The sequence below is a fragment of the Myotis daubentonii genome, chromosome 18 (assembly GCF_963259705.1).
Source record: "Myotis daubentonii chromosome 18, mMyoDau2.1, whole genome shotgun sequence".
Taxonomy (NCBI): Eukaryota; Metazoa; Chordata; class Mammalia; order Chiroptera; family Vespertilionidae; genus Myotis; species Myotis daubentonii.
In genome coordinates, this window is record NC_081857.1 from 36,788,137 (window position 1) to 36,803,992 (window position 15,856).

Genomic DNA, 15,856 nt, shown 5'->3' on the forward strand with positions numbered 1-15,856 from the left:
GGTTATAAAGGGAAGTTGAGAACAGGCAGAGAAAATTGACCTTCAAAAGCAACACGTAAGTTTGAAATGCCCAAGGTAATTGGGAAAGATCATTTATAAGAGGAGTCAATCCCTATCTTCAAGGATTTAAAATCTGTAATCTGGTTACAGCTGGAGATCTTCCCCCCCAAAATAGTGTCTCAATCATTTGCATTAAAGCACACAAACTTTAACTTGCCCTTCCTCTTTATTAAGTCATTCTAGTTAATCAATTAAGAAGAAATGTTAGAATTAAAGGCACAGTTAAATTATTGCCATTTGCAAGCCACTAATAAAATAATGGAGCTAGGGCATTCTGTTAATACAACAGAGTGAAGGGGATAACCAAACATCATATGCCACACCGTGTGATAGAAATACACACCACCACCTATGAATTATCTTTGCCCTCTCCCCCACCATCCCTTCTCTCAAGAAATCAAAGCTGAACTGATCTAAGCATGCTCAAAGTCTTCAATCTAGCTACCCATCTGCAGGAAATACAGATGCGAACCTGGGACATGTTAAAACTATACCAGAAGGACACGTTCAACAAAATCCAGAATGAGGGAAACTGCAGGAAAAATAACCTGGTTCCTTCAACAAATAAATTATGAGGAAAATAGAGAAAGGAGGTACCTTTACTAGTAGATTAAAAGACATACCAACCAAATGTAATGTGTGACCTTGTTTGTATCCCAAATAAAAAGAAACCAATTATTTAAAAACAATTTAGGAAAATTTGAACATCTGTTTATTTGGTGATGCTAATTTTTAAAGGTGGGATAATGGTATTATGGTTATGATTTTTTAAATAGTCATATCTTTTAGAGATATACTGAAATATTTGTAGATGAAATAGGATTTGCTTTACAATAATCCAGTAGGAGTTGGAGGAGGGTTGAGTAGGTAGGAGTTTCATCCATACTCAGTTGTGCTTGAAATTTGCCATTATAAATTGTTCGGAAGGAAAAAATAAAAAGCATCACTATCAATAACATCAACAAAAACAGAGGACAGGAATGGATTTGAGTTTTATTTCCAAGCCTTACAATCTGAGCAGCCCTGGGCTAGTCATACAACTTCTTAATGTCCCTTTGGTTAAATGGAGACAAATACTACCTAATAAACTCATAAGCTCCTATTTGTTTAAGCTAGAAACCTGAGAGATTTCTAATTTTTATTGATTTGAGAGCAAGGAAGGGAGAAAGAGAAACATCGATTTGCTATTTCACTTATTTATGCATTAATTGGTTGATTCTTATATGTGCCCTGACTGGGGATCGAAAACGCGATCTTGACATACCTGGACGATGCTCTAACCAACTAAGCTACCCAGCCAGGGCTGGGAGATTTAACTCCTGGTTTCCCCAGTTTCCCACTTCCAGTCCACCACTGAATCCTGTCTGTTTCCTCTCTCTTCCATTCTTCCACTACCATCCAACTTACCTATCCCTATGGTCTTACAGCACTCCAATAGCCTCCCTCCAACCCACATTGTGTAGCAGGGGTGGGCAAACTTTTTGACTCGAGGGCCACAATGGGTTCTTAAACTGGACCGGAGGGCCGGAACAAAAGCATGGATGGAGTGTTTGTGTGGACTAATATAAATTCAAAGTAAACATCGTTACATAAAAGGGTACGGTCTTTTTTTTTTTTTTTTTTAGTTTTATTCATTTCAAGCGGGCCGTAGTTTGCCCACGGCTGGTATAGAGTGATGTTCCAAAAATGCAAAGTCTGAGCATGCTGACTCCAGCCCCACTTACAACCCCATAAACTGCTTTCGATTGGATTTAAGACCAGAGTGGCTTCTTAAAATACTTATAAGGCTTTCCACTATCTGTTAGTGTCTACTTATCCAACTTCCCATCTCACCCCATTCTCTCTGCTCCCTCTTTAGGTTTGGTAAAATTCTTTCAGGTTTTCCAGTGCACCCTGTACTCTGTAGCTCAGTACTTGTTTGGGAATGCTCTTTCCACCATCACTCTGTGGCCTACCTAGCTCTGGTTTATCCTTCAAGTCTCAGGCTAAATAGCATCTGCTCCAAAAGGTCTACTCAGATCGCTTCTATACATACTAAGTTGGGTGTCTTGTCACACCTACACAACACAATATTTTTTCCCATAGAAACCTGTACTTCCTCTGTCATAACAGTCAATAATTGTTTGTAAAGAGTACTTGTAATTATCTATCCATATATATAAAAAGCCAACGACCAGAACAACCAGTTGCTATGATGCCCACTGGGGCCAACAGGATCAGGGGCCAGCCGGCCAACCTCCTGTGTGGTCCCTTCCCACCCCCCCCCAGCCCCACCCCTGGTCAGCCTCTCCCACCCCGATGGAGGGCAGGGCAGCTGGCCAACCCTCCTCTGACCCTCCGTGGCTCTTCCCCCCACTTGGCCCCACTCTGATTGACCCTAACTCATCCCATCGGCCTGCAGCCCCTCCCCCCAGCTGGCCCCGCCCCTAATTGCCTTCCCCTACCCCCATGGTTGGCCAACAGCGGCTAGCGAGCCACGTGCGGCCTTTGGCCCCTTGAGTGTGGCTCTTCCACAAAATACCACATGCGGGCGCGCGTACAGTGCGATTGAAACTTTGTGGCCCGTGCGCAGAAGTCGGTTTTCGGCCAGGGCGAGTCTATTTTGAAGAAGTACTGTTGATATTTGGCTCTGTTGACTAATGAGTTTGCTGACCACTGCCCTACCCCAATAGGGGGCAGGGCTGGTGGCTAACCTCCTGCAGCCCCTCCCCCTAGCCAGCTCCGCTCCCAGTCGCCCCCACCCCCACTCCAATCGGACAGGGCAGGCCAGCCAACCACCCATGGCCCCTCCCCAGCCGCTGACTCCTGATTAACCCCCAACCCCATTTGGGGGCGGGACCAGCCAGCCCACAGCCCCACCCCCCATGGCCATCCCCATCCCTGATCAGCCCCCACCACCCTGATGGGCCTGGAGCCCCTCCCCCCAGCCATCCGGCCCCCAATCACCCTGTCTCCTCCTCCCAACAGGCCCAGCCCCAACCCGCTGATTGGGGCCAGGCCAGCCGGACCCCACCCGTGGGTGCACTGGGCCTCTACTGTATTTATAAAATGTATATGTTGTCTCTAATCCTCAAAACTTAAGGTGTTTTTTATGTTAAACTAAGTATAGAGTTAATTTTTTCTATGAGTGAATAGTTTAACTCAGATTTTTGCAAGAAAATAAAAGGCTTTCTTTGTTTCATCTTTTAATGAATGGTAATCTTCTTATTTTCCCCATTAGGCTTCAGAATACTGGAAGAGAAGTAGATTCTAGCAGAAATACCACCTGTTATATTCAAATACTCATTTATACTCGAAGTAATATAAAGAGCACAATCCTAACAACACATCTATTTGTCAATTTAATCCAGCCACTCTGTTTCTTCAGATTCTGGAACAAGGTAGGTCATGTATTCATAATTTGAAATGGCCCACTTAGGTCTTGATTTGTGCAATATATTTTTGTTGAAAACAAATATGAAACAGGTATTCCAGAATACAACCTGGAATTGCTGTGCATACCTTCCAACTTCTAGACAAAATAGATAATTAATCTGCTACTATAAGAATATTACTTTTCATCTTGGGTGTTGTGTTTAATAGCTCTTGGACTTCCTTTCCTCTCTCTCTCTGTCTCTCTCTTAAGTCCTAATTCACTAGGAGCAAAGTTAAACTGGAGATTTATGTTTTTCATGCTATTTTCCCTTAAGTCTACTTACTCTGAGATAAGGGGCTGTAACCCTAGTAATAAAAGATGCTAACTTGGGTTTCATCACTAAACTCTGTTCTCAGAGTTTTGACGATTGTCAACTGAAGTAAAAATAGTTGCTAGTTTCTTCAAATTTCTTTATAATAAACATTTTAACAGGTATTTCATAATTTTTCATGAAATCATGATCTTCAAGTTGAATTACTAAAGGGAAAAAAAAAATATATATATATATATATATATTGTTAATCCTCACCTGAGAATACTTTTTCTATTGATTTTTAGAGAGAATGGAGGGGGAGGGGGGAGTGAGAAAGAGAAAAATCGATGTGAGAGAGATTAATTGGCTGCCTCCCACAGACATCCTGACCAAGGCTGGGGAACACAACCCAGGTACGTGCCCTTGGTCAGGAGTCAAACCCACAACCCTTCAGTGCATAGGCCAATGCTCTACCATTGAGCCACACCAGCCAGAGCAGGAGAAATATTTTTGGTGGAATTTGAGACATTAATGAAATATTAAAAGTAACCCTCATCAGGGAAACCAGAACCTGAATTGAGAGTTTCTGGATATTATTGGGACCATACTTCTCCCTTCTATGCCTTTGTATAAAATCATATTTGAATGAATAGATGCCAAAAATCATTGTTTTACAAGAAGAATTAAGAGTGTTACAGTCTGGCTGGCATGGCTCAGTGGTTGAGCATCGACCTATGAACCAGGAGGTCATGGTTCAATTCCTGGTCAGGGCATATGCCCACACGTGGGCTGGATCCCCATTGTGGGGCATGCAGGTGGCAGCTGATCAATGATTCTCTGTCATTACTGATGTCTCTCTCTTTCTCAATGTTTCTATCTCTCTCTTCCTCTCCTTTCCTCTCCTAAATTAATCAATCAATACATATATATATTATTTTTAAATGTTTGTTATGGATTTTTTTTTAATATATTTTATTGATTTTTTACAGAGAGGAAGGGAGAGAGATAGCCAGAAACATCGATGGGAGAGAAACATCGATCAGTCGCCTCCTGCACATCTCCCACTGGAGATGTGCCCACAACCCAGGTACATGCCCTTGACCGGAATCAAACCTGGGACCCCTCAGTCCGCAGGCCAACGCTCTATCCACTGAGACAAACCGGTTTCGGCTTGTTATGGATTCTTATTATTGAACATGACTGGCTGAGATTGACAAAAGAGGATTAAATAAATATATATACATGCGCATACACACACACACACACACACACGCATATATATTTTCACTACCTTAAGTTTGCATATTAGTTTAACCATTTGTAAATATGATCAGCTTCATCATTTCTCTATACTACGTATAAAACTTTAATCTTCAATTCTAAAACAAGAAAATTAGGATTGCCCTGACCGGTTTGGCTCAGTGGATGGGATGTCGGCCTGCGGACTGAAGGGTCCCAGGCTCGATTCCGGTCAAGGGCATGTACCTTGGTTGCGGGCACATCCCCAGTGGGTGGTGTGCAGGAGGCAGCTGATTGATGTTTCTCTCTCGTCGATGTTTCTAACTCTCTATCCCTCTCCCTTCCTCTCTGTAAAAAAATCAATAAAATATATTTTTTAAAAAAAGAAAAGAAAATTAGGATTGACATTTGTAAAATGTGGGTCACAATAGCAACATAGAGGGCTATTGTAGAGTATTAAAGTTAATATAAATTCATTGGAATTGTGCATCAAACAGAAATATAAACGAGTAATTCTTACTTACCTATTAAGTCTTGGGCATTTTGTATTTTTTTATGGAATTTAGTTGTAAACAGCCAAAGTCTCCCATGTTTGTCATTCATTGAAATAGCTTGCCTGGCTTTGTTCATGAATAGCAGAAGTAGCTCTAACTACTGATATATTGATATATATATAAAAAGCTAAGTGACTGTCCGACCAGCCAGTACATATGACGCACACTGACCACCAGGGGGCAGATAGTCAACGTAGGAGTTGCCGAGCTATGATGACTTGGCAGCCGCGGTTCTCAGGTGATGCACCCCAGAACCAGAGAGAAGGGAACCCAATTACTCGCAGGGCCACGTGATTCCACCTTCGGCTGTGGGTTATGTTGTTGATATTAAAATATTTCTTCTAATTAATTTCCTTTCAATGTGCACAAATCCATGCACTGGGCCACTAGTCTATACTAATAATAGAGGAATATGCAAATTGGCCAGGATGCCAGGACGCCATCACAGTAACAGTAACGACCAGCAGGCTGCCTCGGGCAACAAGGTCAGCAGCGGGGTTAGTGACATATGACCAAACGACTGAACAGCCGGCTGCATGGGGTGATCAGGGGTAATCAGGCCGGCAGGCAGAGGCGGTTAGGGGTGACCAGGGGGGAGCAGTTAGGGGCAATCAGGCTGGCAGGTAGGTGAGCAGTTAGGAGCCAGCGGTCCCAGATTGTGAGAGGGATGTCCGAGGGTTCCCGGATTGGAGAGTGCAGGCTGGGCTGAGGGGACCCTCCCTCCCCGTTGCATGAATTTTGTGCACTGGGCCTCTAGTATTGATATAAAAGTGATGCCCTATAGGAAAACTTAACCATTTCATTAAACAAGCCAGGAGTATTTCTGATACATGTCATTTGGCAGTGGCACTAAATTTCATCCTTTGGTAATCTTTCTCAGTGCTGGGTCTTTATCCCCACCTATCTCCAATTTATTGGCAAATTGGCTTTCCTCATCTAAGCAAAAGTAGCTAATATTTAGCAAAGGTCCTGCATAGAAAGCTGTTCACAAGGTAGAAAAAAAGAAAAGTGTCATACTTTAACAATCTGTACAGAAGACTGCAGTGGACAGAGGTGGTAGAAAGGCTAGGAATTGGGGGGTATTAGTAGCTTATGTTGGAGAACCCTCCACCTCCAACCTCCGAAACCTGTCTGTCTTGTTTTAGGTGGTGAAAGGGCTCTGAGATCTAACAAACACCCTCCATTTCATCACCTGTCCTTTGGCACATGATATATTTACTTGAAACAGAGTGTCCTTTTCTAGATCACAGCAGAAATGAGGACAGTTACAAATGTTAGTTTTCATCTGTTTCATGGTGCTTAGAGCTCCTGACAAGTATGTATTATGAGCTTTATGGTTGGGAAAAGCTTTGAATAAATTCATGGCTCGGGTAGAAAATACTCTTTAAGAATACATATGGTATTTAGGACGATAAGAAAATGTGAGGAGGACTACAGGGAATTCTTAAAGGAAAGGAAATATTAGTTATTTTGTTTTATAATAGCAGTTATACAAATCTTTACAATTTTTATCAAACTATTAAAATACATATGTATGTAGTTTAAGTAGACTTAAGGCTTAGTCCATTCTATACCATCTCTTACCACCCTTTCCCATATTCATATGCCTTTTCGGTAATTAATACATCCTAGTCACTTTTTAGTCACTTTTGTGATCACATAGAGTTAATGGTTTAAAACAACAGCCATTTTCTTTTTTAAAAAAAATATATTTTTATTGATTTCAGAGAGTGAGGGAGAGACAAAGAAAGAAACAAACATCAGTGATGAGAGAGAATTATCGATCACCTGCCTCCTGCACGACCCCCAGTGGGGTCGAGCTTGCAGCCCAAGCATGTTCGGGGAATTGAACCGTGTTCTCCTGGTTCACAGGTCAATGCTCAACCACTGAGCCACACTGGCTGGGCAGAGCAGCCATTTTCAAAGTGTGATTATGGACCACTCCAGGACCTGAAGACTTTGGGACTGGAGTCCTTGTAACTAATCATTAAGAAACAATCACTTACCAAGTTTTAGTGCAGTATCAAAGAATATCCACAATTATCTGAAAAAACTATTAAAATACTTCCTTTTCCAACTATATCTGCTTAAGGTAATTGTAAACCAAAAGTTTTGAGATCTGTTGTCTTAAAAAGAAACACACTATATCATTTACTGGTAGGATGGTCTGCCCATGTAAATAATAAAAAATCTGCAAATTATTGGTAACTAAAATAATGATGTCTTTAAGGATTATAAATATCAGCTAAATAAAAATAAGATCCAGAATCAATTTTCATATAGTCTGAAAGATAGACCCAAAATCCCGCTTTAAGCATTCTGGTTAGCAAACAGTTAAGTTCAAGGATAATACAGTATATTTGAATTCTTGTTATGTGTGTTGGATTTGATTGGAATGATAAGGGAGATACAAACAGTTGGAAGTTTGTAGAGCCAGGTTTACATATTTTTAGGTTGTTTATATACAGTTTGATCAAAACTATACATTTCATAACTGCCGATTGGCTAGCCAGCTACAGTAGTTCTATTCACTGGTGTTTTCTGGTTTGTTTGTTTGGTTGGTTTTTTAAAAAAAATTTTTTCTTCACTCTAATCAGTTTCAAAATGAAAAAGACTACAAAAGAAAGTAAGGTTCCTTGGACCTTGAATCTAGGAATCTACCTTGGGGAGGTGGTTCTGTAAGCCATGACACTGCCAGTTATAAAGCACAGTAGACTTGCTACTTTAGCAGAAATAGCTTCAGTAAATGGGTCTTTCTGGATTTAAATGTTTCCAAGTGAATTTCAATCCAAAAACTGGTATGTACTTAGTAACAAATTCTTTTAAGATTATTGATTTTAGATACTTTCTGCCTCCCCCTCTACACTGCCTAAACCACAGATATTTATTATCTCACAGCTCTGGAGGCTAGAAACCTGAGATGAAGGTTTGAGCAGGGTTTGTTCCTTCTGAGGGCTGGATGGAGATCTGCCCCATGCTTCTTTCCTAGCTTCTGGTCGTTTGCTGGCAGTCTTGGCACTCCTTGGCTTGTAGAAGCATCACCCAGATCTGTCCTCATGTTCACAGGGCCTTCTCCCTGAATGGGCAGAGCATGGGGGGTATGGAGCACGACTTTGACTTTCCGGATTAGTTTACTTGGACAATTCCTGAGTTATGAGAAAAAGAGAGAAATTAGGTTCTCTAAAAATGGTTTTTTCACCACCATCATTGCCAAGGAAAGTTAGGGTTATTGTTTCCCATTGTACTTTTATGAGGCAGATTGATGCACTTTGTCATCAGTTGTTGTTTTTTAATCTCCCCATAAAATACATAGCTAATCTAATAGAAAGGCTGCTATGCTCATTGTGAGGATTAAAATCTTAAAGTTTAATCTCTTAGCCTCTGGACTTGAGGACTGCCTCTTCTCAATGGACTTTGAATACTGTACAAAAGGACCTGCTGTCATAATTTACTTCTTGAATGAACCCTTTTGTTTATAGCTGAGATTTGGTCAACTTAAAAGAAAATAATATGTTTAGATAATGATATTACACTTTTTTTTTCTATTACATACCCTCAGAATTTTGAAATTAATAAGGACAGCCATTTGTCAGATGGTGGCAGATTGTGTTGAATCCCTGTCTGGTTTTTTGGAGTGTGTGTGTGTGTGTTTTGTTTTTTCAAAATTCGATGTTCTTATTTCTTACACTTCTTGTTTGCTTCTGAATCTTTAAAGCTTTTTGAAGTTTTAAATCTAATTTTGACACTATGGAATAAGGTATTATGAACTTGATGAGGCAAGTCTTAGTGACTAAAAACTGTTACTGCTTTAACTGCCTGGGGCAAATCATAGCTGGCAGTTAAGCTCAAGGTTTAATCATGTCCAGCATGTGTTAGCTGATTGAGTCAGTTTGACGTGTTAAATAGCTCTACCGTCTGTGTGTCTCCCTCTATGTGTAAACATTCTGAGGTGAATTAATCTTTTTAGTGGCTCTTTGATTGGAAGATTTCAAGTGCTTTTCTCTTTATTCATACTTAGACGAAGGGAAAACTCATAAAATTAATGCCTGGTATAGTTCTATTTAATATAAATTTAGAATCCAGACTGTCTCCCTTAGCAGAACTGAGCTGTTAGCTTTTTTATTGTAAGGGAAATTTTAGGAAGTTTCAACATATAAATATTTTTATCCCACCTGAATCCAAGGACAGAGACCTTTAATCTTTAAACTGGGTTATATTTTTAAGGGAATTATTCTCCAGATTTTCAGATTCAGATGTACCCATACCTAAAAATCATCTCTCCTAAAAATAAATGCCTGAAGTCTTCTGCTTATCCTTTTCTCTTTTTTTATTATATATACATTTTTATTATTGATTTGAGAGAGAGAGAATTATTGTTCAACTACTTCCTGCATGACCCCCACTGGGGAATAAGCCCGCAACCCGGGCATGTGCCCTGAACAGGAATCAAACTGCGATCTGGTTCAGGGGTTGACGCTCAGCCACTGAGCCACATTGGCTAGGTTGCTTCTCCTTTTCCACTTTGCTTTATCCAAAAGCCCTTACCTCCACTACAAAATAAAGTCATAGCTTTCATCTATCCTAATTCTTACTGTGGTTCACTGCCCCAGGCTATAAAAATCTCTATTCTCCCCCACCCGAAAAAGAAGGGAAATTTCAGAGTGCATAGTCCCAAAGGAAAAAAGTCCCATGATAGAAATAAAAAAAAAAGGGGTTAGGCAGGACCTTATTCCATATGAACAACAATCTCCTTCCTTCTCTATTTTCTAAGTTAGAATTAGGTTTAGATAGTGCGATAGTTATCACAGGAATGTTTATTGACATTTATTTCAATGAAAATGAGGTATGGCTTTGACAGAAATAAATTTTGTTTGATTGGTTTAAAAATGGACTGTCCAGCCCTGGCTGATATGGATAACTTGGTAGAACGTTCGCCTGTACACCAAAAGATCATTGATTCAATTCCGGTCAGGCCACATGCTGGGGTTGCATGCTCCATCCTGCAAGAGGCAGCCGATCCATGTTCTACTCTCACATTGATGATTCTCTTTCTCCCCCTCCCTTCCTTTCTCTCTAAACTACTCATTATGATACTATACAGGTGGATCCATATCATTATAAATTTATCCAAACCTATAATGTACAATACCAATAGTGAAAGCCTAAGGTAAACTATGAACTCTTGGTAATGATGTGTAATATACTGATATGCATGCTAGGAGTAAAGCTTACTCATCAAGACTACAGTTCCAAGGAAAAGAATATTATTTTAGGTTGTGACACTGTTGTCACATAGGGAACAAGCTTAAGGATCCTCTGATGGGCCAAGTACCTGAAATCAGGACAAGCCAGCAATTCTGACTATGCAAACTGTACTTTTTTGACAACTGATATGCATTTCTAGTGAGGTTAGCAATTACTTGGAAATGTCTACTCATACTGATTAAACTTCTCCTAAGAGGAAATAAACTTCTTTCATATTCTCTTCTCCCCTAGGGACTTCAGCTTTTCATGAGCCATCTTGTTTGTATATGGTCATGTGCCACATAAAGACATTTCAGTCAACGACAGACTGCAGATATGACAGTGGTCTCATCCTATATAATAAAACCTTAATATGTAAATTGACCAAACAGAGGAACGACCAGTCGCTATGACACGCATTGACCACCAGGGAGTAGACCAGGGGTGGGCAAACTTTTTGACTCAAGGGCCACAATGGGTTCTTAAACTGGACCGGAGGGCCGGAACAAAAGCATGGATGGAGTGTTTGTGTGAACTAATATAAATTCAAAGTAAACATCATTACATAAAAGGGTATGGTCTTTGTTTTTTTTTTTGTTTCATTTCAAGCGGGCCGTAGTTTGCCCACGGCTGGAGTAGACGCTCAACGCAGGAGCTGCCCCCTGGTGGTCAGCCCACTCAGCCAGAAGTTGGGCTCACGGCTGGCGAGCACAGCAGTGGTAGCAGGAGCCTCTCCCGACTGCAGGGATTGAGCCTAAGCCAGCAGTCGGACATCCCCAAAGGGGTCCCGGACTGCGGAAGGGTGCAGGCTGGGCTGAGGGACCCCTCTTCCTGCCCCCAGTGTATGAATGTCGTGCACCGGGCCTCTAGTAAGATTATAATGGAGCTGAAAATTCCTATTACCGAGTAACATCATAGTCATCATAAGATTGTAGCACATTACGCATGTTTCGTGAGCTGGTGTTAACAAATCTGCTCTTCCAGTCGTATAAAAGTATACCACATAAAATTAGTTATGCATAGTACTTGATAATAAACAACTATGTTACTGGTTATGTACAGTTGACCCTTGAACAACACAGGCATTAGAGCAGCCGTGGGCAAACTATGGCCCACGGGCCGGATCTGGCCCGTTTGAAATGAATAAAACTAAAAAAAAAAAAAAGACCGTACCCTTTTATGTAATGATGTTTACTTTGAATTTATATTAGTTCACACAAACACTCCATCCATGCTTTTGTTCCGGCCCTCCGGTCCAGTTTAAGAACCCATTGTGGCCCTTGAGTCAAAAAGTTTGCCCACCCCTGGTCTAGAGGCACCAACCTCCCACATAGTTGAAAATCTACGTATAACTATAGTTACTTGGGTTTGAACTACATGGGTCAATTGAAAAATATCTGTTTATAAGTGGACCTGCTCAGTTCAAGGGTCAACTATATTTACTATACTATACTACTACTTAATGTTATTTTTGAGCATTCTCTTTCTACTTATAAAAAAACTAGAGGCCCAATGCACAAAAGTTTGTGCACTTGGCGGCATCCCTCAGCCCAGCCTGCCCCCTCTAACAGTCTGGGAGCCCTCACAGGATGTCCTACTGATGTCCCTGTGGGGAACGGGCCTAAGCTGCAGTCTGGCATCCCTCTGTGGAAGGCAACTGGCCGATCAGGTACATAGATACTTTCTGAAGGCAGCACAGACTCCTTCCTTATTTCTGTCCTCTGTGGTTGGAGAATAGGGGACTAAAAGGTGGAGACAGAACTGTGTCCAGGCCTGGGGCTCTTGTAGGCAGCAGAAAGAAGGAGAGGGCTGGGGAAAGTCTAGACACGGTTTTCTTCCATTATCCTCCCTTCCTCCGGGCCCCTCGCTCTGTTCTTTTCTTGTCATGGTGGACGCTTGGGCCTCAGACTGACAGGAGCCCAGCAACGGTAGAGTTCAGCCCCCTCACTTCTCAGCTGAACATACAACCGCCTCACATTCCAAGTGGAGCTGTTTTCAAGTGGCTAAAGTGCTGGCAATTCATGCCTCCCGGCCTTTCCCCTCTTGGGTTTCCTCCTTGGGTCAGTTGCAAACTTTACGGAGACACCAAAGCAACTCTGCCCTGAAAGGTCTGCACTGGTCCATGCCCAGGCCCAGCCAGGCATTCTTCCTTGAGGTCTCTGGGTCCACGGTCTGAGCTCAGGGAGGTCACCCAGAGCCTGTTTCCCCGGACTGGTGGGGCAGTGGGGCTAGCTTGAAGAGCTGGAGGAAGATGGCAGAGTAAGAGTTGGTATGAACCAGCGCCTGCTTAGCCAGACTTCCTAAGCTCCCCACTGGGCCCAGGCTGGGCCTCTTCCCCACACCAGGAGGATCCCAGCTGAGGTCCCCTCCCTGCACCCAGCGCTCTCCTCCCTGTTCTACCACTGGGGGAAGGGAACAGCTCACCTGCTCTGGACCCTGCCAACCTGGCAGGCTGAGGCACAGGCGGTGCAGCCTAGGGTTCTGGTGGCTGCGAGCCTTCTCCCACTCCCTGAAGCGTGGGGCGGAGTTGCAGCAGCTCACAGCCGCCCCTGGGCACCATGCATGGAGACACTGCTCTCCACTGAGCCACCATCCGCCCGGGACCTGTGGGGGTTGGGGTGGCCTCGGGTTCCCACTGGCCCTACTGAAGCCAGACTTGGCTTGGCTGGCCACCCCCGCTGCCCAAGGGCTGCACTTGCCCCATGGGCCTCATCGCCCTCATGAATCGCCATGGTCTGGCCATCCCATCCCAGGAAGTGGCCATCCTGATCACCATGGCTCACTCCCCGGTGCAGTTGGGCCTGCCCAGCAAGCATGTAGGCAGGAGCTGGGCCTCTGAGGGGAAGGAGGAGGCATGCGCGGGCCAGGGCAGAAGTGGGGAACTTGGCGGTTTAAACACAGCCCCTCCCCCATGTCGTGCCGGCCACTCGCGCTGCATTCCCGAACCCCTGGGTGCTCCTGCCCAGCACTGTGCTCTCGGGCCTGGGGTGGGGATGAGGGACCTGGAGCTGCAGCCTGAAGGCAGCCCTTGCTGGCTTGGAATCACAGTGATAGATCAGAGAGGGATGCGGGATGCCAAATTCTGCCCCTCTCTCTCTCTCTCTCTCTCTCTCTCTCGGAGAGGGCCCCACATGTCTCCGGTGGGCAGGCGAGGGTTCGGGCAAGGCAATCGGCACTGCTTGCCTTCACCCCACCCCCCGCCCGCCCCCGGATCGCACACAAGGGCCTGGATGGCGGCTTGTGCTGTCCTACCCTGCCTGCAGTATGCAAATTAGCCACCATCTTTGTTGGCGGTTAACCACCATCTTAGTTGGCAGTTAATTTGCATATCACCCTGATTAGTCGATGGGAAGCATAGCGAAGGTATGGTTAATTACCATGTTTGTCTATTATTAGATTAGTTTGTTGTAAACCAGTATACATGTTAAGCCTGCAGCAGCATGATACATCTAGTTTGCTGCATTTCTTAATTGTATCATTTTATCTTATGTTTTTTAATTTCATGTTATTTTGTTCATCATGGCCCCTAAGTGTGTGGAATCCACTGCTAATGTTGCCAGTAAGAGGCCAAGTAATTAAGGACTAGAAGGTGGGAAATCAGTGATGGTTATTGTTCACCAGTCAGGCATGTCCCATTTCAGCATAGCTGAAGAAAGACAACAAAGTGATGGAAATGGTTGAAGGATCTGCTTCATCAAAGGCAATCAATCTAAGAGAAAATTCGAGAAGAACCTATATCAGACAAGGAGAAACTTCCAATAACCTGGATTGAAGACCAGACACAGAAGTGTGTCTCTCTCAGTACCATGACAATTCTGGCCAAAGCAAAAATTTCGTTTGTGATGTTGAAAAAAAGGCTGGACTACAGTGTTGAATTTACTGCTAGTTCTGGGTGGTTTAAACAATTCAAGAATCGTTATTCCTTCCATAATGTAAAAGTGACTGTTGATGTGAGGAATTTTTGGAAACTTGAGATAAGCTGATTGTGGAGGAAAATTACTTGCCAGAACAAATATTGAATATTGCTGAAACCTCCCTCTTCTGGAAACGGATGCCTAAAAGGGCTTCCATCCATAAGGAACCCAAGTCAGTGCCAGATTTGAAGGCTTTTAAGGATAAGATAGCAGTCTTGCTTGGGGGCAATGTTGTAGGTTACACATTGAAACCCTTTGTTATCTGGCACATTGAGAACCCCAGAGCCTTCAAGCATATCAATAAGTGCTCATTGCCAGCATGCTACAGGAGCAATAAGAAATCATGGGAGACCCAGCTTCTCTTCCAAGATGCCCTTTTGAGTTGCTATACCAGGGAAATGGAGAAGTACTGTTTGGAGAATAAAATACTTTTCAAGGTTTTGCTTATTATTGAGAATGCTCCCAGGCATCCTCCTTCTATTGGTAATCTTCATCCCAATATTAAGTGGTGTTTCCTGCTCTGAACACCATCCCTCTGATCCAACCAGTGGACCAAGGAGTTATAGTGCTGTTTAAAGTCTACTACCTGAAGACTATTTACTCAGGCTATTGCTGCAACTGAGGAAGACAGCAATGCTGGAAGGATTACATCTATAACTGCATCAAGAACCTTGCTTCGGGGTTGGGGGTGATGTTACCAAGGAATGTATGAATGGCATATGTAAGAAGACAAGAGGTTCATTCATAACTTAAAGGAATTGCCAAGGATGAAGAGGTTGCAAAAATTCCACAAGGCTGTGGTTGAGATGACAAACACCTTTAACCCTGGTGTGAATGAGGATGACCTAACGGTGGTTCTGGGAATTGACTGAGGGATTATTAGAACTGGGACATGAATGTATAGCTAAAGAAGCAAGTGAAAAGAAAGCTGCAGAAGAAAAAGAAGAAAGAAAATACTTAAGAAAATTCACAGTGAAGGGTTTGGCAGAAACTTTTGCAGACCTCAACAAACTCTTGAAAAAGTTTAAAGACATAAACCCACACTGAAAGGCTTTCATTAATACAGAGGAATGTTCTGTATTAATGGTACATTATCTGCTTACAAGCAAATCTGTGATTTAAAAAAAGAAACAAGCAAACCACCATGGACATATTTCTGAAAAGAGTGACACCTGCT

General features: G+C 42.8%; 1 protein-coding gene across 6 annotated transcripts in view; it reads left to right on the forward strand.

The window, feature by feature from the left end:
* The window catches only part of SLC16A1 (solute carrier family 16 member 1), a 38,959-nt gene that overhangs the window by 6,653 nt on the left and 16,450 nt on the right, over positions 1 to 15,856 (forward strand). For 3 of the 6 annotated variants that reach the window (XM_059674840.1, XM_059674838.1, XM_059674834.1), the window contains exon 2: positions 3,281 to 3,440. The exons of 1 other annotated variant lie outside the window; for it this stretch is intronic. The gene's annotated coding sequence lies outside the window, so the exon portion shown is untranslated. Of the gene's footprint in view, positions 1 to 3,280; positions 3,441 to 4,035; positions 4,142 to 6,666; positions 6,837 to 15,856 lie in introns of all 6 variants that reach the window. 2 more of the 6 variants (XM_059674836.1, XM_059674837.1) reach the window with 2 other exon arrangements.